We start from the raw sequence: 22,826 nt of genomic DNA, 5'->3' as shown, positions 1-22,826 counted from the left end.
GTCCTGCCGGGTTCCTATATTGCCGGCTCTTTATCCCGCTACCATCTCTGTACGGGATGGTCAAAATCCTATCTTTCACTATACTACCCACCTTGTTCTTAGAAGTGGTGGGACGAGGTCTTGACTCCGGGCGGCTAGGTACTCTTTCACCGCAAACCGCCGCTTGCTTCAGCCGTGTCTTCCGTGTGCTGTGTTTTACTGCTGTGGCCACTCGGGATCCCGGCTTGTGAGGCGGACGGATAGTTTCTTCTGTGCGCTCTGTGTGGCTGAGAGGGCACGGACCGTGCTTTGCTTCCAACGCATTTCGGGCTGCAAGCCCTTTATCGAGGATGTCACTGGTTTAGCCTATCTTGTTATTTATAGAAAAAACTTTATTGAACAATTGTTTAAAAACGGGGGAATCCCTCCCTGGAAATGAGGTAAAAAAAGCGGTTTGCACATGGCCCAGTTAAAATTGATTAGGTATTGCACTTGAGTAATGTGATAAAGGTGTAAAAATGTATATAAAAAAGAAAAAAAGAATAAAAAAAGACATATTCAATTAAAAAGCCAGGGGATTGTGTAGCTATCATTTTTTATATGTGGAAAATTAAAGATATTTTTCACAAATACGTTTTAAAATATATATATATATAATTTAAAATATATTTTTCTTTGATTTTATTTTTGTTTTAAGAAAACATTGAGCTCTATATCCACATTGAGGCCAGCAGGCTGTAGGGTTTGGAGGTTAATATGTTTTCTTAAAACAAAAATAAAATCAAAGAAAAATATATTTTTATTATATATATCTTTTTTAAAACGTATTTGTGAAAAAAATCTTTAATTTTCCACATATAAAAAATGATAGCTACACAATCCCCTGGCTTTTTAATTGAATATGTCTTTTTTTATTCATTTTTTTCTTTTTTATATACATTTTTACACCTTTATCACATTACTCAAGTGCAATACCTAATCACTTTTAACTGGGCCATGTGCAAAACGCTTTTTTTACCTCATTTCCGGGGAGGGATGCCCCCGTTTTTAAACAATTGTTCAATAAAGTTTTTTCTATAAATAACAAGATAGGCTAAACCAGTGACGTCCTCTATAAAGGGCTTGCAGCCCGAAACGCGTTCATAGCAAAGCACGGTCCGTGCCCTCTCAGCCACACAGAGCGCACAAAAGAAACTATCCGTCAGCCTCACAAGCCGGGATCCCGAGCTGCCACAGCAGTAAAGCACGGCACACGGGAGACGCGGCTGAAACAAGCGGCGGTTTGCGGTGAAAGAGTACCTAGCCGCCCGGAGTCAAGACCTCGTCCCACCACTTCTAAGAACAAGGTGGGTAGTATAGTGAAATATAGGATTTTGACCATCCCGTACAAAGATGGTAGCGGGATAAAGAGCCGGCAATATAGGAACCCGGCAGGACCAAAAAAAAACAAAAGGGCTGTAAACATTTACTAGTCCCCTTTTTTATTACAGGTATTGCACTGCAGTATTGCAACATTTATTTGTTGCAAAACACATCATACATTGTCACAAGCGCCTTGTTCTTAACACATTGTTAGCATTTATTTACCATGGAACCCTCACCTGAGCAATGACATCTACTGAAGTGCACTCATCATGCACTCATGCAAAGAAAAGAAATTCAATACTTTATATATATGATTTCAAGTTTCTAATAAGCTCAGGGATAAGCTCAGGGATACAATAGATATTATGTAGAATATTTGTCCAAAACCAATGATAATATATAAAAAGTAACCTATTTTTTAAAGGAGAGGATAGATACTAAAAACCTAAATGCCTAGAACCAATTTCAGTTGGAGCATCACCCCTTATGTTATCCTAGCATTGAATTGACAGTTTTTCTGTATTTCCATATTTGCATATCAGCCACTTACAATTGTTTCAAGCTTTATAACAGAGGACTGCCATTTTTATAGACCAAGGATGAAAGTCTATTATGAGTTAAGTCTGATTATGACATCACAATTTGTAAATTAAGCTATAGTATGATTACAGAGTGTAGATTGAATAAAAAGTGCTTTCCTATGGATTGAAGTTTGTATTTTCTTAAGCTTTGCATTCCAAAATGGGCTAGTATTCTCTATTTCCAATGGGCACATTAAGCTACTTCCCCATTATATATTTTTTTGTGTTAAAAGTTATTCATACACAACTTGGTAAACATACTAAATTTAATACATAATGGATTACATCCTGGGATTATCTTTATCAACAATCTGTGAATTTACAATTAAAAATTGTGTATTAGATTTTTCAGATTAATTTTGTTTAGATTTGCATATACTTGTTGTCTAAATTGTCTATTTTTATACTATTACTAGATGCCTTAATCTTTATTATTATCCTATCTAATATTTATTTTTATTTTGTAATGTGGAAAGAAACTGGAGCATTTTTATGATACCCATGCTTCAAGTGACTTTAAGGCTTAAGCTTTTTTTTTTGAAAAATTAAATGTTATACAAACAAAATATGATCTGTGCTTTGAGGTACATTTGCCAGCTTTGTGTTTGCTTGTGGAAACATATATGGCCGGTTAGCTCAGTTGGTTAGAGCGTGGTGCTAATAACGCCAAGGTCATGGGTTCGATCCCCGTATGGGCCATTTGCTTTTCTTAATGGACAAGAATGGAATAAGCTTATCGGTGAAGTGCATGAATGCTTGCAAACATTATAGGTACATATATCACAAAATCTCTTCAAATACATATCAGAAGCCAGTGGGATTGTCATCCTTTGGCTGATGAAAATTTTTCTCTACATGGCTCAGTGACTTTTGTCTCAAATCAAGCAATATGGCACAACTAAAATATGCAAGGTCAAATCAGCTAATTATATTGCTGCTCAAACATAGAGGGCACTAGGTGTTACTAGAAGAAGAAGAAGAAGAAGATATGTTCTCCCCTCCCATTAGTGCACACTGAAGTAATAAAAAATGGAGAATTTCTAAACACCAGAGCACAAGTAATGGATCTCTGCATTCTTATTGCATCTTTTCTTATTTCCAAATATTTGACATACTTCTTATTTGAAAAGTTTAAAAATGAGTTTAGACAAAGGACACCACTGAAAATGATGGAATTTATATGAATTGTAAATGAAGATTTGCAATACTCATACTTTGAATGAAAATGGAGCTTTAAACAAAAGGAGAAATAATCAACATTAGGTCCCACCGAGATTTGAACTCGGATTACTGGATTCAAAGTCCAGAGTGATAACTATTACACCATGGAACCCTAACTGAGCAAAGACTTCTACTGAACTGAGCTCATCTTTTAAATGCAAAGAAAAGAAATTCAATACTTTATATATATGATTTCAAGTTTCTAATAAGCTCAGGGATGCAATAGGTGTTCTGTAGAATATTTGTCTAAAACCAATGATAATATATAAAAAGTAACCTATTTTTAAGGAGAAGATAAATACTAGAAACCCAAATGCCTAGGACCAATTTCAGTTGGAGCATCACCCCTTATGTTATCCTAGCATTGAATTGACAGTTTTTCTGTATTGTCATATTTGCATATCAGGCGCTTACAATTGTTTCAAGCTTTATAACAGAGGACTGCCTTTTTTTTATAGATTAAGGATGAAAGTCTCTTGTGAGTTAAGTCTGATTATGATATCACAATTTGTAAATTAAGCTATAGTATGATTACAGAGTGTAGACTGAACAAAAAGTGCTTTCCTATGGATTGAAGTTTGCATTTTCTTAAGCTTTGCATTCCAAAATGTGCTAGCATTCTCTATTTCCAAAGGGCACCTTAAGCTACTTCCCCCATTATATATTTTTTTGTGTTAAAAGTTATTTATACACAACTTGGTAAAACATACTAAATTTAACACATAATGAATTACATCCTGGGATTATCTTTATCAACATTCTGTTAATGGATAAGAAAGATTGTGCATTAGATTTATCAGATTGATTTTGCTTAGAATTGCATTTACTCCTTGTTTAAATTGTCTATTTTTATACTATTATTAGATGCATTAATCTTTGTTGTTATCCTATCTAATCATTTTTTTATTTTGCAATATGGAAAGAAACTGGTGCATTTTTATGATACCCATGCTTCAAGTGACTCTATGGCTTAAGCTGTTCCTTGAAAAATTAAATGCTATGCAAACAAAATATGTTCTGTGCTTTGAGGTACATTTGTCAGTTTTGTGTTTGCTTCTAGTAACATCTGTGGCCAGTTAGCTCAGTGGGTTAGAGCGTGGCGCTCGTAATGCCAAGGTCATGGGTTCGATCCCTGTTTTGGCTACTTGCTTTTCTTGATGGACAAGAATGGAATAAGCTCATCGGTATAGCATGAATACTTGAAAACATAATAAACACATATATCACAAAATCTCTTCAATTCCATATCAGAAGCCAGCATGAGTGTCATCCTTTGGCTGATGAAGATTTTTCTCTACATGGCTCATTGACTTTTGTCTCAAATCGAGCATTATGGCATAACTAAGATTTGCAAGGGCAAATTAATCAGTTATTATATTGCTGCTCAAACATAGAGGGCACTAGGTGTTACTAGAAGAAGAAGATACATTCTCCCCTCCCTTTAGTGCACACTGAAGTAAAAAAAAAAAAAATGGAGAATTTCTAAACACCAGAGCACAAGTAATGGAATGTCAGCATTCTTATTGCATCTTTTCTTATTTCCAAATATTTGACATACTTCTGATTTGAAAAGTTTAAAAATGAGTTTAGACAAAGGACACAACTGAAAATGATGGAATTTATATGGTTTGTAAATGAAGATTTGCAAAACTCATACTTTGAATGAAAATGGAGCTTTAAACAAAAGAAGAAATAATCAACATTAGGTCCCACCAAGATTTGAACTCGGATTACTGGATTCAAAGTCCAGAGTGCTAACCATTACACCATGGAACCCTCAACTGAGCAAAGACTTCTACTGAACTGAGCTCATCTTTTAAATTCAAAGAAAAGAAATTCAATACTTTATATATATGATTTCAAGTTTATAATAAGCTCAGGGATGCAATAGGTGTTATGTAGAATATTTGTCTAAAACCAATGATAATATATAAAAAGTAACCTTTTTTTAAGGAGAAGATAAATACTAGAAACCCAAATGCCTAGGACCAATTTCAGTTGGAGCATCACCCCTTATGTTATCCTAGCATTGAATTGACAGTTTTTCTGTATTGTCATATTTGCATATCATCCGCTTACAATTGTTTCAAGCTTTATAACAGAGGACTGCCTTTTTTATAGACCAAGGATGAAAGTCTCTTGTGAGTTAAGTCTGATTATGACATCACAATTTGTAAATTAAGCTATAGTATGATTACAGAGTGTAGACTGAACAAATAGTGCTTTCCTATGGATTGAAGTTTGTATTTTCTTAAGCTTTGCATTCCAAAATGTGCTAGCATTCTCTATTTCCAAAGGGCATGTTAAGCTAATTCCCCGTTATATATTTTTTGTGTTAAAAGTTATTTATACACAACTTGGTAAAACATACTAAATTTAACACATAATGAATTACATCCTGGGATTATCTTTATCAACAATCTGTAAATGGATAAGAAAGATTGTGCATTAGATTTATCAGATTGATTTTGCTTAGAATTGCATTTACTCCTTGTCTAAATTGACTATTTTTATACTATTATTAGATGCATTAATCTTTGTTGTTGTCCTATCTAATAATTTTTTTTATTTTGCAATGTGGAAAGAAACTGGTGCATTTTTATGATACCCATGCTTCAAGTGACTCTATGGCTTAAGCTGTTCCTTGAAAAATTAAATGCTATGCAAACAAAATATGTTCTGTGCTTTGAGGTACATTTGTCAGTTTTGTGTTTGCTTCTAGTAATATCTGTGGCCAGTTAGCTCAGTTGGTTAGAGCGTAGCGTTCGTCATGCCAAGGTCATGGGTTCGATACCTGTTTTGGCTACTTGCTTTGCTTGATGGACAAGAATGGAATAAGCTCATCGGTATAGCATGAATACTTGAAAACATAATAAACACATATATCACAAAATCTCTTCAATTCCATATCAGAAGCCAGCATGAGTGTCATCCTTTGGCTGATGAAGATTTTTCTCTACATGGCTCATTGACTTTTGTCTCAAATCGAGCATTATGGCATAACTAAGATTTGCAAGGGCAAATTAATCAGTTATTATATTTCTGCTCAAACATAGAGGGCACTAGGTGTTACTAGAAGAAGAAGATACGTTCTCCCCTCCCTTTAGTGCACACTGAAGTAAAAAAAAAAAAATGGAGAATTTCTAAACACCAGAGCACAAGTAATGGATCTCAGCATTCTTATTGCATCTTTTCTTATTTCCAAATATTTGACATACTTCTGATTTGAAAAGTTTAAAAATGAGTTTAGACAAAGGACACAACTGAAAATGATGGAATTTATATGGTTTGTAAATGAAGATTTGCAAAACTCATACTTTGAATGAAAATGGAGCTTTAAACAAAAGAAGAAATAATCAACATTAGGTCCCACCGAGATTTGAACTCGGATTACTGGATTCAAAGTCCAGAGTGCTAACCATTACACCATGGAACCCTCAACTGAGCAAAGACTTCTACTGAACTGAGCTCATCTTTTAAATTCAAAGAAAAGAAATTCAATACTTTATATATATGATTTCAAGTTTATAATAAGCTCAGGGATGCAATAGGTGTTATGTAGAATATTTGTCTAAAACCAATGATAATATATAAAAAGTAACCTATTTTTAAGGAGAAGATAAATACTAGAAACCCAAATGCCTAGGACCAATTTCAGTTGGAGCATCACCCCTTATGTTATCCTAGCATTGAATTGACAGTTTTTCTGTATTGTCATATTTGCATATCATCCGCTTACAATTGTTTCAAGCTTTATAACAGAGGACTGCCTTTTTTTATAGACCAAGGATGAAAGTCTCTTGTGAGTTAAGTCTGATTATGACATCACAATTTGAAAATTAAGCTATAGTATGATTACAGAGTGTAAACTGAACAAATAGTGCTTTCCTATGGATTGAAGTTTGTATTTTCTTAAGCTTTGCATTCCAAAATGTGCTAGCATTCTCTATTTCCAAAGGGCATGTTAAGCTAATTCCCCGTTATATATTTTTTGTGTTAAAAGTTATTTATACACAACTTGGTAAAACATACTAAATTTAACACATAATGAATTACATCCTGGGATTATCTTTATCAACAATCTGTAAATGGATAAGAAAGATTGTGCATTAGATTTATCAGATTGATTTTGCTTAGAATTGCATTTACTCCTTGTCTAAATTGACTATTTTTATACTATTATTAGATGCATTAATCTTTGTTGTTGTCCTATCTAATAATTTTTTTTATTTTGCAATGTGGAAAGAAACTGGTGCATTTTTATGATACCCATGCTTCAAGTGACTCTATGGCTTAAGCTGTTCCTTGAAAAATTAAATGCTATGCAAACAAAATATGTTCTGTGCTTTGAGGTAAATTTGTCAGTTTTGTGTTTGCTTCTAGTAATATCTGTGGCCAGTTAGCTCAGTTGGTTAGAGCGTAGCGCTCGTAATGCCAAGGTCATGGGTTCGATACCTGTTTTGGCTACTTGCTTTGCTTGATGGACAAGAATGGAATAAGCTCATCGGTGTAGCATGAATACTTGAAAATATAATAGACACATATATCACAAAATCTCTTCAAATCCATATCAGAAGCCAGCATGAGCGTCATCCTTTGGCTGATGAAGATTTTTCTCTACATGGCTCATTGACTTTTGTCTCAAATCGAGCAATATGGCATACCTAAGATTTGCAAGGGCAAATTAATCAGTTATTATATTGCTGCTCAAACATAGAGGGCACTAGGTGTTACTAGAAGAAGAAGATACGTTCTCCCCTCTCATTAGTGCACACTGAAGTAAAAAAAATTAAAATGGAGAATTTCTAAACACCTGAGCACAAGTAATGGATCTCTGATTTCTTATTGCATCTTTTCTTATTTCCAAATATTTGACATACTTCTGATTTGAAAAGTTTAAAAATGAGTTTAGACAAAGGACACAACTGAAAATCATGGAATTTATATGAATTGTAAATGAAGATTTGCAATACTCATATACTTTGAATGAAAATGGAGCTTTAAACAAAAGGAGAAATAATCAACATTAGGTCCCACCGAGATTTGAACTCGGATTACTGGATTCAAAGTCCAGAGTGATAACTATTACACCATGGAACCCTCAACTGAGCAAAGACTTCTACTGAATGGAGCTCATCTTTTAAATGCAAAGAAAAGAAATTCAATACTTTATATATATGATTTGAAGTTTCTAATAAGCTCAGGGATGCAATACGTGTTATGTAGAATATTTGTCTAAAACCAATGATAATATATAAAAAGTAACCTATTTTTAAGGAGAAGATAAATACTAGAAACCCAAATGCCTAGGACCAATTTCAGTTGGAGCATCACCCCTTATGTTATCCTAGCATTGAATTGACAGTTTTTCTGTATTGTCATATTTGCATATCTGGCACTTACAATTGTTTCAAGCTTTATAACAGAGGACTGCCTTGTTTTATAGATTAAGGATGAAAGTCTCTTGTGAGTTAAGTCTGATTATGACATCACAATTTGTAAATTAAGCTATAGTATGATTACAGAGTGTAGACTGAACAAAAAGTGCTTTCCTATGGATTGAAGTTTTTATTTTCTTAAGCTTTGCATTCCAAAATGTGCTAGCATTTTCTATTACCAAAGGGCACATTAAGCTACTTCCCCCATTATATATTTTTTGTGTTAAAAGTTATTTATACACAACTTGGTAAAACATACTAAATTTAACACATAATGAATTACATCCTGGGATTATCTTTATCAACATTCTGTTAATGGATAAGAAAGATTGTGCATTAGATTTATCAGATTGATTTTGCTTAGAATTGCATTTACTCCTTGTCTAAATTGTCTATTTTTATACTATTATTAGATGCATTAATCTTTGTTGTTGTCCTATCTAATCATTTTTTTTATTTTGCAATGTGGAAAGAAACTTGAGCATTTTTATGATACCCATGCTTCAAGTGACTCTATGGCTTAAGCTGTTCCTTGAAAAATTAAATGCTATGCAAACAAAATATGTTCTGTGCTTTGAGGTACATTTGCCAGTTTTGTGTTTGCTGTTTGTAATATCTGTGGCCAGTTAGCTCAGTTGGTTAGAGCATAGCGCTCGTAATGCCAAGGTCATGGGTTCGATCCCTGTATTGGCAATTTGCTTTTCTTGATGGACAAGAATGGAATAAGGTCATCGGTATAGCATGAATACTTGAAAACATAATAAACACATATATCACAAAATCTCTTCAATTCCATATCAGAAGCCAGCATGAGTGTCATCCTTTGGCTGATGAAGATTTTTCTCTACATGGCTCATTGACTTTTTTCTCAAATCGAGCATTATGGCATACCTAAGATTTGCAAGGGCAAATTAATCAGTAATTATATTGCTGCTCAAACATAGAGGGCACTAGGTGTTACTAGAAGAAGATGATACGTTCTCCCCTCCCATTAGTGCACACTGAAGTAAAAAAAAAAAATGGAGAATTTCTAAACACCAGAGCACAAGTAATGGATCTCAGCATTCTTATTGCATCTTTTCTTATTTCCAAATATTTGACATACTTCTGATTTGAAAAGTTTAAAAATGAGTTTAGACAAAGGACACAACTGAAAATGATGGAATTTATATGTTTTGTAAATTAAGATTTGCAATACTCATACTTTGAATGAAAATGGAGCTTTAAACAAAAGAAGAAATAATCAACATTAGGTCCCACCGAGATTTGAACTCGGATTACTGGGTTCAAAGACCAGAGTGCTAACCATTACACCATGGAACCCTCAACTGAGCAAAGACTTCTACTGAACTGAGCTCATCTTTTAAATTCAAAGAAAAGAAATTCAATACTTTATATATATGATTTCAAGTTTATAATAAGCTCAGGGATGCAATAGGTGTTATGTAGAATATTTGTCTAAAACCAATGATAATATATAAAAAGTAACCTATTTTTAAGGAGAAGATAAATACTAGAAACCCAAATGCCTAGGACCAATTTCAGTTGGAGCATCAACCCTTATGTTATCCTAGCATTGAATTGACAGTTTTTCTGTATTGTCATATTTGCATATCATCCGCTTACAATTGTTTCAAGCTTTATAACAGAGGACTGCCTTTTTTTATAGACCAAGGATGAAAGTCTCTTGTGAGTTAAGTCTGATTATGACATCACAATTTGTAAATTAAGCTATAGTATGATTACAGAGTGTAGACTGAACAAATAGTGCTTTCCTATGGATTGAAGTTTGTATTTTCTTAAGCTTTGCATTCCAAAATGTGCTAGCATTCTCTATTTCCAAAGGGCATGTTAAGCTAATTCCCCGTTATATATTTTTTGTGTTAAAAGTTATTTATACACAACTTGGTAAAACATACTAAATTTAACACATAATGAATTACATCCTGGGATTATCTTTATCAACAATCTGTAAATGGATTAGAAAGATTGTGCATTAGATTTATCAGATTGATTTTGCTTAGAATTGCATTTACTCCTTGTCTAAATTGTCTATTTTTATACTATTATTAGATGCATTAATCTTTGTTGTTGTCCTATCTAATCATTTTTTTTTATTTTGCAATGTGGAAAGAAACTGGTGCATTTTTATGATACCCATGCTTCAAGTGACTCTATGGCTTAAGCTGTTCCTTGAAAAATTAAATGCTATGCAAACAAAATATGTTCTGTGCTTTGAGGTACATTTGTCAGTTTTGTGTTTGCTTCTAGTAACATCTGTGGCCAGTTAGCTCAGTTGGTTAGAGCGTGGCGCTCGTAATGCCAAGGTCATGGGTTCGATCCCTGTTTTGGCTAATTGCTTTTCTTGATGGACAAGAATGGAATAAGCTCATCGGTATAGCATGAATACTTGAAAACATAATAAACACATATATCACAAAATCTCTTCAATTCCATATCAGAAGCCAGCATGAGTGTCATCCTTTGGTTGATGAAGATTTTTCTCTACATGGCTCATTGACTTTTGTCTCAAATTGAGCATTATTGCATAACTAAGATTTGCAAGGGCAAATTAATCAGTTATTATATTGCTGCTCAAACATAGAGGGCACTAGGTGTTACTAGAAGAAGAAGATACGTTCTCCCCTCCCATTAGTGCACACTGAAGTAAAAAAAAAATAATGGAGAATTTCTAAACACCAGAGCACAAGTAATGGATCTCAGCATTCTTATTGCATCTTTTCTTATTTCCAAATATTTGACATACTTCTGATTTGAAAAGTTTAAAAATGAGTTTAGACAAAGGACACAACTGAAAATGATGGAATTTATATGTTTTGTAAATGAAGATTTGCAAAACTCATACTTTGAATGAAAATGGAGCTTTAAACAAAAGAAGAAATAATCAACATTAGGTCCCACCGAGATTTGAACTCGGATTACTGGATTCAAAGTCCAGAGTGCTAACCATTACACCATGGAACCCTCAACTGAGCAAAGACTTCTACTGAACTGAGCTCATCTTTTAAATTCAAAGAAAAGAAATTCAATACTTTATATATATGATTTCAAGTTTATAATAAGCTCAGGGATGCAATAGGTGTTATGTAGAATATTTGTCTAAAACCAATGATAATATATAAAAAGTAACCTATTTTTAAGGAGAAGATAAATACTAGAAACCCAAATGCCTAGGACCAATTTCAGTTGGAGCATCACCCCTTATTTTATCCTAGCATTGAATTGACAGTTTTTCTGTATTGTCATATTTGCATATCATCCGCTTGCAATTGTTTCAAGCTTTATAACAGAGGACTGCCTTTTTTTATAGACCAAGGATGAAAGTCTCTTGTGAGTTAAGTCTGATTAAGACATCACAATTTGTAAATTAAGCTATAGTATGATTACAGAGTGTAGACTGAACAAATAGTGCTTTCCTATGGATTGAAGTTTGTATTTTCTTAAGCTTTGCATTCCAAAATGTGCTAGCATTCTCTATTTCCAAAGGGCATGTTAAGCTAATTCCCCGTTATATATTTTTTGTGTTAAAAGTTATTTATACACAACTTGGTAAAACATACTAAATTTAACACATAATGAATTACATCCTGGGAATATCTTTATCAACAATCTGTAAATGGATAAGAAAGATTGTGCATTAGATTTATCAGATTGATTTTGCTTAGAATTGCAGTTACTCCTTGTCTAAATTGTCTATTTTTATACTATTATTAGATGCATTAATCTTTGTTGTTGTCCTATCTAATCATTTTTTTTATTTTGCAATGTGTAAAGAAACTGGTGCATTTTTATGATACCCATGCTTCAAGTGACTCTATGGCTTAAGCTGTTCCTTGAAAAATTAAATGCTATGCAAACAAAATATGTTCTGTGCTTTGAGGTACATTTGTCAGTTTGGTGTTTGCTTCTAGTAACATCTGTGGCCAGTTAGCTCAGTTGGTTAGAGCGTGGTGCTCGTAATGCCAAGGTCATGGGTTTGATCCCTGTTTTGGCTACTTGCTTTTCTTGATGGACAAGAATGGAATAAGCTCATCGGTGTAGCATGAATACTTGAAAATATAATAGACACATATATCACAAAATCTCTTCAAATCCATATCAGAAGCCAGCATGAGTGTCATCCTTTGGCTGATGAAGATTTTTTTCTACATGGCTCATTGACTTTTGTCTCAAATCGAGCAATATGGCATACCTAAGATTTGCAAGGGCAAATTAATCAGTTATTATATTGCTGCTCAAACATAGAGGGCACTAGGTGTTGCTAGAAGAAGAAGATACGTTCTCCCCTCTCATTAGTGCACACTGAAGTAAAAAAAATTAAAATGGAGAATTTCTAAACACCTGAGCACAAGTAATGGATCTCTGATTTCTTATTGCATCTTTTCTTATTTCCAAATATTTGACATACTTCTGATTTGAAAAGTTTAAAAATGAGTTTAGACAAAGGACACCACTGAAAATTATGGAATTTATATGAATTGTAAATGAAGATTTGCAATACTCATACTTTGAATGAAAATGGAGCTTTAAACAAAAGGAGAAATAATCAACATTAGGTCCCACCGAGATTTGAACTCAGATTACTGGATTCAAAGTCCAGAGTGCTAACCATTACACCATGGAACCCTCAACTGAGCAAAGACTTCTACTGAACTGAGCTCATCTTTTAAATGCAAAGAAAAGAAATTCAATACTTTATATATATGATTTGAAGTTTCTAATAAGCTCAGGGATGCAATAGGTGTTATGTAGAATATTTGTCTAAAACCAATGATAATATATAAAAAGTAACCTATTTTTAAGGAGAAGATAAATACTAGAAACCCAAATGCCTAGGACCAATTTCAGTTGGAGCATCACCCCTTATGTTATCCTAGCATTGAATTGACAGTTTTTCTGTATTGTCATATTTGCATATCTGGCACTTACAATTGTTTCAAGATTTATAACAGAGGACTGCCTTGTTTTATAGATTAAGGATGAAAGTCTCTTGTGAGTTAAGTCTGATTATGACATCACAATTTGTAAATTAAGCTATAGTATGATTACAGAGTGTAGACTGAACAAAAAGTGCTTTCCTTTGGATTGAAGTTTGTATTTTCTTAAGCTTTGCATTCCAAAATGTGCTAGCATTTTCTATTACCATAGGGCACATTAAGCTACTTCCCCCATTATATATTTTTTGTGTTAAAAGTTATTTATACACAACTTGGTAAAACATACTAAATTTAACACATAATGAATTACATCCTGGGATTATCTTTATCAACATTCTGTTAATGGATAAGAAAGATTGTGCATTAGATTTATCAGATTGATTTTGCTTAGAATTGCATTTACTCCTTGTTTAAATTGTCTATTTTTATACTATTATTAGATGCATTAATCTTTGTTGTTATCCTATCTAATCATTTTTTTTATTTTGCAATGTGGAAAGAAACTTGAGCATTTTTATGATACCCATGCTTCAAGTGACTCTATGGCTTAAGCTGTTCCTTGAAAAATTAAATGCTATGCAAACAAAATATGTTCTGTGCTTTGAGGTACACTTGCCAGTTTTGTGTTTGCTGTTTGTAATATTTGTGGCCAGTTAGCTCAGTTGGTTAGAGCATAGTGCTCATAATGCCAAGGTCATGGGTTCGATCCCTGTTTTGGCAATTTGCTTTTCTTGATGGACAAGAATGGAATAAGCTCATCGGTATAGCATGAATACTTGAAAACATAATAAACACATATATCACAAAATCTCTTCAATTCCATATCAGAAGCCAGCATGAGTGTCATCCTTTGGCTGATGAAGATTTTTCTCTACATGGCTCATTGACTTTTTTCTCAAATCGAGCATTATGGCATACCTAAGATTTGCAAGGGCAAATTAATCAGTAATTATATTGCTGCTCAAACATAGAGGGCACTAGGTGTTACTAGAAGAAGATGATACGTTCTCCCCTCCCATTAGTGCACACTGAAGTAAAAAAAAAAAAAAAATGGAGAATTTCTAAACACCAGAGCACAAGTAATGGATCTCAGCATTCTTATTGCATCTTTTCTTATTTCCAAATATTTGACATACTTCTGATTTGAAAAGTTTAAAAATGAGTTTAGACAAAGGACACCACTGAAAATGATGGAATTTATATGTTTTGTAAATTAAGATTTGCAATACTCATACTTTGAATGAAAATGGAGCTTTAAACAAAAGAAGAAATAATCAACATTAGATCCCACCGAGATTTGAACTCGGATTACTGGATTCAAAGTCTAGAGTGCTAACCATTACACCATGGAACCCTCAACTGAGCAAAGCCTTCTACTGAACTGAGCTCATCTTTTAAATTCAAAGAAAAGAAATTCAATACTTTATATATATGATTTCAAGTTTATAATAAGCTCAGGGATGCAATAGGTGTTATGTAGAATATTTGTCTAAAACCAATGATAATATATAAAAAGTAACCTATTTTTAAGGAGAAGATAAATACTAGAAACCCAAATGCCTAGGACCAATTTCAGTTGGAGCATCAACCCTTATGTTATCCTAGCATTGAATTGACAGTTTTTCTGTATTGTCATATTTGCATATCATCCGCTTACAATTGTTTCAAGCTTTATAACAGAGGACTGCCTTTTTTTATAGACCAAGGATGAAAGTCTCTTGTGAGTTAAGTCTGATTATGACATCACAATTTGTAAATTAAGCTATAGTATGATTACAGAGTGTAGACTGAACAAATAGTGCTTTCCTATGGATTGAAGTTTGTATTTTCTTAAGCTTTGCATTCCAAAATGTGCTAGCATTCTCTATTTCCAAAGGGCATGTTAAGCTAATTCCCCGTTATATATTTTTTGTGTTAAAAGTTATTTATACACAACTTGGTAAAACATACTAAATTTAACACATAATGAATTACATCCTGGGATTATCTTTATCAACAATCTGTAAATGGATTAGAAAGATTGTGCATTAGATTTATCAGATTGATTTTGCTTAGAATTGCATTTACTCCTTGTCTAAATTGTCTATTTTTATACTATTATTAGATGCATTAATCTTTGTTGTTGTCCTATCTAATCATTTTTTTTTTATTTTGCAATGTGGAAAGAAACTGGTGCATTTTTATGATACTCATGCTTCAAGTGACTCTATGGCTTAAGCTGTTCCTTGAAAAATTAAATGCTATGCAAACAAAATATGTTCTGTGCTTTGAGGTACATTTGTCAGTTTTGTGTTTGCTTCTAGTAACATCTGTGGCCAGTTAGCTCAGTTGGTTAGAGCGTGGCGCTCGTAATGCCAAGGTCATGGGTTCGATCCCTGTTTTGGCTAACTGCTTTTCTTGATGGACAAGAATGGAATAAGCTCATCGGTATAGCATGAATACTTGAAAACATAATAAACACATATATCACAAAATCTCTTCAATTCCATATCAGAAGCCAGCATGAGTGTCATCCTTTGGCTGATGAAGATTTTTCTCTACATGGCTCATTGACTTTTGTCTCAAATCGAGCATTATGGCATAACTAAGATTTGCAAGGGCAAATTCATCAGTTATTATATTGCTGCTCAAACATAGAGGGCACTAGGTGTTACTAGAAGAAGAAGATACGTTCTCCCCTCCCATTAGTGCACACTGAAGTAAAAAAAAAAAATGGAGAATTTCTAAACACCAGAGCACAAGTAATGGATCTCAGCATTCTTATTGCATCTTTTCTTATTTCCAAATATTTGACTTACTTCTGATTTGAAAAGTTTAAAAATGAGTTTAGACAAAGGACACAACTGAAAATGATGGAATTTATATGTTTTGTAAATGAAGATTTGCAAAACTCATACTTTGAATGAAAATGGAGCTTTAAACAAAAGAAGAAATAATCAACATTAGGTCCCACCGAGATTTGAACTCGGATTACTGGATTCAAAATCCAGAGTGCGAACCATTACACCATGGAACCCTCAACTGAGCAAAGACTTCTACTGAACTGAGCTCATCTTTTAAATTCAAAGAAAAGAAATTCAATACTTTATATATATATGATTTCAAGTTTATAATAAGCTCAGGGATGCAATAGGTGTTATGTAGAATATTTGTCTAAAACCAATGATAATATATAAAAAGTAACCTATTTTTAAGGAGAAGATAAATACTAGAAACCCAAATGCCTAGGACCAATTTCAGTTGGAGCATCACCCCTTATTTTATCCTAGCATTGAATTGACAGTTTTTCTGTATTGTCATATTTGCATATCATCCGCTTACAATTGTTGCAAGCTTTATAACAGAGGACTGCCTTTTTTTATAGACCAAGGATGAAAGTCTCTTGTGAGTTAAGTCTGATTATGACATCACAATTTGTAAATTAAGCTATAGTATGATTACAGAGTGTAGACTGAACAAATAGTGCTTTCCTATGGATTGAAGTTTGTATTTTCTTAAGCTTTGCATTCCAAAATGTGCTAGCATTCTCTATTTCCAAAGGGCATGTTAAGCTAATTCCCCGTTATATATTTTTTGTGTTAAAAGTTATTTATACACAACTTGGTAATACATACTAAATTTAACACATAATGAATTACATCCTGGGATTATCTTTATCAACAATCTGTAAATGGATTAGAAAGATTGTGCATTAGATTTATCAGATTGATTTTGCTTAGAATTGCATTTACTCCTTGTCTAAATTGTCTATTTTTATACTATTATTAGATGCATTAATCTTTGTTGTTGTCCTATCTAATCATTTTTTTTTATTTTGCAATGTGGAAAGAAACTGGTGCATTTTTATGATACCCATGCTTCAAGTGACTCTATGGCTTAAGCTGTTCCTTGAAAAATTAAATGCTATGCAAACAAAATATGTTCTGTGCTTTGAGGTACATTTGTCAGTTTTGTGTTTGCTTCTAGTAACATCTGTGGCCAGTTAGCTCAGTTGGTTAGAGTGTGGCGCTCGTAATGCCAAGGTCATGGGTTCGATCCCTGTTTTGGCTAATTGCTTTTCTTGATGGACAAGAATGGAATAAGCTCATCGGTATAGCATGAATACTTGAAAACATAATAAACACATATATCACAAAATCTCTTCAATTCCATATCAGAAGCCAGCATGAGTGTCATCCTTTGGCTGATGAAGATTTTTCTCTACATGGCTCATTGACTTTTGTCTCAAATTGAGCATTATGGCATAACTAAGATTTGCAAGGGCAAATTAATCAGTTATTATATTGCTGCTCAAACATAGAGGGCACTAGGTGTTACTAGAAGAAGAAGATACGTTCTCCCCTCCCATTAGTGCACACTGAAGTAAAAAAAAAATTAAAATGGAGAATTTCTAAACACCAGAGCACAAGTAATGGATCTCAGCATTCTTATTGCATCTTTTCTTATTTCCCAATTTTTTACATACTTCTGATTTGAAAAGTTTAAAAATGAGTTTAGACAAAGGACACAACAGAAAATGATGGAATTTATATGTTTTGTAAATGAAGATTTGCAATACTCATACTTTGAATGAAAATGGAGCTTTAAACAAAAGAAGAAATAATCAACATTAAGTCCCACCGAGATTTGAACTCTGATTACTGGATTCAAAGTCCAGAGTGCTAACCATTACACCATGGAACCCTCAACTGAGCAAAGACTTCTACTGAACTGAGCTCATCTTTTACATGCAAAGAAAAGAAATTTAATACTTTATATATATGATTTCAAGTTTATAATAAGCTCAGGGATGCAATAGGTGTTATGTAGAATATTTGTCTAAAACCAATGATAATATATAAAAAGTAACCTATTTTTAAGGAGAAGATAAATACTAGAAACCCAAATGCCTAGGACCATTTTCAGTTGGAGCATCACCCCTTATGTTATCCTAGCATTGAATTGACAGTTTTTCTGTAATGTCATATTTGCATATCAGGCGCTTACAATTGTTTCAAGCTTTATAACAGAGGACTGCCTTTTTTTATAGATTAAGGATGAAAGTCTCTTGTGAGTTAAGTCTGATTATGACATCACAATTTGTAAATTAAGCTATAGTATGATTACAGAGTGTAGACTGAACAAAAAGTGCTTTCCTATGAATTGAAGTTTGTATTTTCTTAAGCTTTGCATTCCAAAATGTGCTAGCATTCTCTATTTCCAAAGGGCACATTAAGCTACTTCCCCCATTATATATTTTTTGTGTTAAAAGTTATTTATACACAACTTGGTAAAACATACCAAATTTAACACATAATGAATTACATCCTGGGATTATCTTTATCAACATTCTGTTAATGGATAAGAAAGATTGTGCATTAGATTTATCAGATTGATTTTGCTTAGAATTGCATTTACTCCTTGTTTAAATTGTCTATTTTTATACTATTATTAGATGCATTAATCTTTGTTGTTATCCTATCTAATCATTTTTTTTATTTTGCAATGTGGAAAGAAACTGGAGCATTTTTATGATACCCATGCTTCAAGTTACTCTATGGCTTAAGCTGTTCCTTGAAAAATTAAATGCTATGCAAACAAAATATGTTCTGTGCTTTGAGGTACATTTGCCAGTTTTGTGTTTGCTGTTTGTAATATCTGTGGCCAGTTAGCTCAGTTGGTTAGAGCATAGTGCTCGCAATGCCAAGGTCATGGGTTCGATCCCTGTATTGGCCATTTGCTTTTCTTGATGGACAAGAATGGAATAAGCTCATTGGTATAGCATGAATACTTGAAAACATAATAAACACATATATCACAAAATATCTTCAATTCCATATCAGAAGCCAGCATGAGTGTCATCCTTTGGCTGATGAAGATTTTTCTCTACATTGCTCATTGACTTTTGTCTCAAATCGAGCAATATGGCATACCTAAGATTTGCAAGGGCATATTAATCAGTTAATATATTGCTGCTCAAACATAGAGGGCACTAGGTGTTACTAGAAGAAGAAGATACGTTCTCCCCTCTCATTAGTGCACACTGAAGTAAAAAAAAATTAAAATGGAGAATTTCTAAACACCTGAGCACAAGTAATGGATCTCTGATTTCTTATTGCATCTTTTCTTATTTCCAAATATTTGACATACTTCTGATTTGAAAAGTTTAAAAATGAGTTTAGACAAAGGACACCACTGAAAATTATGGAATTTATATGAATTGTAAATAAAGATTTGCAATACTCATACTTTGAATGAAAATGGAGCTTTAAACAAAAGGAGAAATAATCAACATTAGGTCCCACCGAGATTTGAACTCAGATTACTGGATTCAAAGTCCAGAGTGATAACTATTACACCATGGAACCATCAACTGAGCAAAGACTTCTACTGAACTGAGCTCATCTTTTAAATGCAAAGAAAAGAAATTCAATACTTTATATATATGATTTGAAGTTTCTAATAAGCTCAGGGATGCAATAGGTGTTATGTAGAATATTTGTCTAAAACCAATGATAATATATAAAAAGTAACCTATTTTTAAGGAGAAGATAAATACTAGAAACCCAAATGCCTAGGACCAAATTCAGTTGGAGCATCACCCCTTATGTTATCCTAGCATTGAATTGACAGTTTTTCTGTATTGTCATATTTGCATATCATCCGCTTACAATTGTTTCAAGCTTTATAACAGAGGACTGCCTTTTTTATAGACCAAGGATGAAAGTCTCTTGTGAGTTAAGTCTGATTATGACATCACAATTTGTAAATTAAGCTATAGTATGATTACAGAGTGTAGACTGAACAAATAGTGCTTTCCTATGGATTGAAGTTTATATTTTCTTAAGCTTTGCATTCCAAAATGTGCTAGCATTCTCTATTTCCAAAGGGCATGTTAAGCTAATTCCCCGTTATATATTTTTTGTGTTAAAAGTTATTTATACACAACTTGGTAAAACATACTAAATTTAACACATAATGAATTACATCCTGGGAATATCTTTATCAACAATCTGTAAATGGATAAGAAAGATTGTGCATTAGATTTATCAGATTGATTTTGCTTAGAATTGCAGTTACTCCTTGTCTAAATTGTCTATTTTTATACTATTATTAGATGCATTAATCTTTGTTGTTGTCCTATCTAATCATTTTTTTTATTTTGCAATGTGTAAAGAAACTGGTGCATTTTTATGATACCCATGCTTCAAGTGACTCTATGGTTTAAGCTGTTCCTTGAAAAATTAAATGCTATGCAAACAAAATATGTTCTGTGCTTTGAGGTACATTTGTCAGTTTGGTGTTTGCTTCTAGTAACATCTGTGGCCAGTTAGCTCAGTTGGTTAGAGCGTGGTGCTCGTAATGCCAAGGTCATGGGTTTGATCCCTGTTTTGGCTACTTGCTTTTCTTGATGGACAAGAATGGAATAAGCTCATCGGTGTAGCATGAATACTTGAAAATATAATAGACACATATATCACAAAATCTCTTCAAATCCATATCAGAAGCCAGCATGAGTGTCATCCTTTGGCTGATGAAGATTTTTTTCTACATGGCTCATTGACTTTTGTCTCAAATCGAGCAATATGGCATACCTAAGATTTGCAAGGGCAAATTAATCAGTTATTATATTGCTGCTCAAACATAGAGGGCACTAGGTGTTACTAGAAGAAGAAGATACGTTCTCCCCTCTCATTAGTGCACACTGAAGTAAAAAAAATTAAAATGGAGAATTTCTAAACACCTGAGCACAAGTAATGGATCTCTGATTTCTTATTGCATCTTTTCTTATTTCCAAATATTTGACATACTTCTGATTTGAAAAGTTTAAAAATGAGTTTAGACAAAGGACACCACTGAAAATTATGGAATTTATATGAATTATAAATGAAGATTTGCAATACTCATACTTTGAATGAAAATGGAGCTTTAAACAAAAGGAGAAATAATCAACATTAGGTCCCACCGAGATTTGAACTCGGATTACTGGATTCAAAGTCCAGAGTGATAACTATTACACCATGGAACCCTCAACTGAGCAAAGCCTTCTACTGAACTGAGCTCATCTTTTAAATGCAAAGAAAAGAAATTCAATACTTTATATATATGATTTGAAGTTTCTAATAAGCTCAGGGATGCAATAGGTGTTATGTAGAATATTTGTCTAAAACCAATGATAATATATAAAAAGTAACCTATTTTTAAGGAGAAGATAAATACTAGAAACCCAAATGCCTAGGACCAATTTCAGTTGGAGCATCACCCCTTATTTTATCCTAGCATTGAATTGACAGTTTTTCTGTATTGTCATATTTGCATATCAAGCGCTTACAATTGTTTCAAGCTTTATAACAGAGGACTGCCTTTTTTATAGATTAAGGATGAAAGTCTCTTGTGAGTTAAGTCTGATTATGACATCACAATTTGTAAATTAAGCTATAGTATGATTACAGAGTGTAGACTGAACAAAAAGTGCTTTCCTATGGATTGAAGTTTGTATTTTCTTAAGCTTTGCATTCCAAAATGTGCTAGCATTCTCTATTTCCAAAGGGCACATTAAGCTACTTCCCCCATTATATATTTTTTTGTGTTAAAAGTTATTTATACACAACTTGGTAAAACATACTAAATTTAACACATAATGAATTACATCCTGGGATTATCTTTATCAACATTCTGTTAATGGATAAGAAATATTGTGCATTAGATTTATCAGATTGATTTTGCTTAGAATTGCATTTACTCCTTGTTTAAATTGTCTATTTTTATACTATTATTAGATGCATTAATCTTTGTTGTTATCCTATCTGATCATTTTTTTTATTTTGCAATGTGGAAAGAAACTGGAGCATTTTTATGATACCCATGCTTCAAGTGACTCTATGGCTTAAGCTGTTCCTTGAAAAATTAAATGCTATGCAAACAAAATATGTTCTGTGCTTTGAGGTACATTTGCCAGTTTTGTGTTTGCTGCTTGTAATATCTGTGGCCAGTTAGCTCAGTTGGTTAGAGTATGTCGCTCGTAATGCCAAGGTCATGGGTTCGATCCCTGTATTGGCCATTTGCTTTTCTTGATGGACAAGAATGGAATAAGCTCATCGGTATAGCATGAATACTTGAAAACATAATAAACACATATATCACAAAATCTCTTCAATTCCATATCAGAAGCCAGCATGAGTGTCATCCTTTGGCTGATGAAGATTTTTCTCTACATGGCTCATTGACTTTTGTCTCAAATCGAGCATTATGGCATACCTAAGATTTGCAAGGGCAAATTAATCAGTTATTATATTGCTGCTCAA

At 33.1% G+C, this 22,826-nt stretch overlaps 20 non-coding genes across 20 annotated transcripts; 8 read left to right on the top strand and 12 right to left on the bottom strand.

Annotated features, from left to right (window-relative positions):
• The first annotated feature begins 2,550 nt into the window (after nt 1-2,550).
• On the top strand, nt 2,551-2,624 carry TRNAI-AAU (transfer RNA isoleucine (anticodon AAU)). Its single transcript has one exon. It is a non-coding gene; the product is annotated as a tRNA-Ile (tRNA).
• Nucleotides 2,625-3,186: 562 nt separating this feature from the next.
• TRNAQ-UUG (transfer RNA glutamine (anticodon UUG)) lies at nt 3,187-3,258 on the bottom strand. The gene has a single exon. It is a non-coding gene; the product is annotated as a tRNA-Gln (tRNA).
• Nucleotides 3,259-4,216: 958 nt separating this feature from the next.
• TRNAT-CGU (transfer RNA threonine (anticodon CGU)) lies at nt 4,217-4,290 on the top strand. Its single transcript has one exon. It is a non-coding gene; the product is annotated as a tRNA-Thr (tRNA).
• A 560-nt stretch (nt 4,291-4,850) lies between these two features.
• TRNAQ-UUG (transfer RNA glutamine (anticodon UUG)) lies at nt 4,851-4,922 on the bottom strand. The gene has a single exon. It is a non-coding gene; the product is annotated as a tRNA-Gln (tRNA).
• Nucleotides 4,923-6,510: 1,588 nt separating this feature from the next.
• Nucleotides 6,511-6,582, bottom strand: TRNAQ-UUG (transfer RNA glutamine (anticodon UUG)). The gene has a single exon. It is a non-coding gene; the product is annotated as a tRNA-Gln (tRNA).
• Nucleotides 6,583-8,174: 1,592 nt separating this feature from the next.
• TRNAQ-UUG (transfer RNA glutamine (anticodon UUG)) lies at nt 8,175-8,246 on the bottom strand. The gene has a single exon. It is a non-coding gene; the product is annotated as a tRNA-Gln (tRNA).
• A 958-nt stretch (nt 8,247-9,204) lies between these two features.
• On the top strand, nt 9,205-9,278 carry TRNAT-CGU (transfer RNA threonine (anticodon CGU)). Its single transcript has one exon. It is a non-coding gene; the product is annotated as a tRNA-Thr (tRNA).
• A 557-nt stretch (nt 9,279-9,835) lies between these two features.
• Nucleotides 9,836-9,907, bottom strand: TRNAQ-UUG (transfer RNA glutamine (anticodon UUG)). The gene has a single exon. It is a non-coding gene; the product is annotated as a tRNA-Gln (tRNA).
• Nucleotides 9,908-10,865: 958 nt separating this feature from the next.
• Nucleotides 10,866-10,939, top strand: TRNAT-CGU (transfer RNA threonine (anticodon CGU)). Its single transcript has one exon. It is a non-coding gene; the product is annotated as a tRNA-Thr (tRNA).
• Nucleotides 10,940-11,497: 558 nt separating this feature from the next.
• Nucleotides 11,498-11,569, bottom strand: TRNAQ-UUG (transfer RNA glutamine (anticodon UUG)). The gene has a single exon. It is a non-coding gene; the product is annotated as a tRNA-Gln (tRNA).
• Nucleotides 11,570-13,159: 1,590 nt separating this feature from the next.
• Nucleotides 13,160-13,231, bottom strand: TRNAQ-UUG (transfer RNA glutamine (anticodon UUG)). Its single transcript has one exon. It is a non-coding gene; the product is annotated as a tRNA-Gln (tRNA).
• A 1,593-nt stretch (nt 13,232-14,824) lies between these two features.
• On the bottom strand, nt 14,825-14,896 carry TRNAQ-UUG (transfer RNA glutamine (anticodon UUG)). Its single transcript has one exon. It is a non-coding gene; the product is annotated as a tRNA-Gln (tRNA).
• Nucleotides 14,897-15,855: 959 nt separating this feature from the next.
• TRNAT-CGU (transfer RNA threonine (anticodon CGU)) lies at nt 15,856-15,929 on the top strand. The gene has a single exon. It is a non-coding gene; the product is annotated as a tRNA-Thr (tRNA).
• A 557-nt stretch (nt 15,930-16,486) lies between these two features.
• On the bottom strand, nt 16,487-16,558 carry TRNAQ-UUG (transfer RNA glutamine (anticodon UUG)). Its single transcript has one exon. It is a non-coding gene; the product is annotated as a tRNA-Gln (tRNA).
• A 960-nt stretch (nt 16,559-17,518) lies between these two features.
• On the top strand, nt 17,519-17,592 carry TRNAT-CGU (transfer RNA threonine (anticodon CGU)). The gene has a single exon. It is a non-coding gene; the product is annotated as a tRNA-Thr (tRNA).
• A 561-nt stretch (nt 17,593-18,153) lies between these two features.
• TRNAQ-UUG (transfer RNA glutamine (anticodon UUG)) lies at nt 18,154-18,225 on the bottom strand. Its single transcript has one exon. It is a non-coding gene; the product is annotated as a tRNA-Gln (tRNA).
• Nucleotides 18,226-19,183: 958 nt separating this feature from the next.
• On the top strand, nt 19,184-19,257 carry TRNAA-CGC (transfer RNA alanine (anticodon CGC)). Its single transcript has one exon. It is a non-coding gene; the product is annotated as a tRNA-Ala (tRNA).
• A 560-nt stretch (nt 19,258-19,817) lies between these two features.
• TRNAQ-UUG (transfer RNA glutamine (anticodon UUG)) lies at nt 19,818-19,889 on the bottom strand. The gene has a single exon. It is a non-coding gene; the product is annotated as a tRNA-Gln (tRNA).
• Nucleotides 19,890-21,478: 1,589 nt separating this feature from the next.
• Nucleotides 21,479-21,550, bottom strand: TRNAQ-UUG (transfer RNA glutamine (anticodon UUG)). Its single transcript has one exon. It is a non-coding gene; the product is annotated as a tRNA-Gln (tRNA).
• A 958-nt stretch (nt 21,551-22,508) lies between these two features.
• Nucleotides 22,509-22,582, top strand: TRNAT-CGU (transfer RNA threonine (anticodon CGU)). Its single transcript has one exon. It is a non-coding gene; the product is annotated as a tRNA-Thr (tRNA).
• Nucleotides 22,583-22,826: the final 244 nt, after the last annotated feature.

Source organism: Pseudophryne corroboree, chromosome 11 (genome assembly GCF_028390025.1).
Source record: "Pseudophryne corroboree isolate aPseCor3 chromosome 11, aPseCor3.hap2, whole genome shotgun sequence".
Taxonomy (NCBI): Eukaryota; Metazoa; Chordata; class Amphibia; order Anura; family Myobatrachidae; genus Pseudophryne; species Pseudophryne corroboree.
This window is presented reverse-complemented; position numbering and strand designations above follow the sequence as displayed.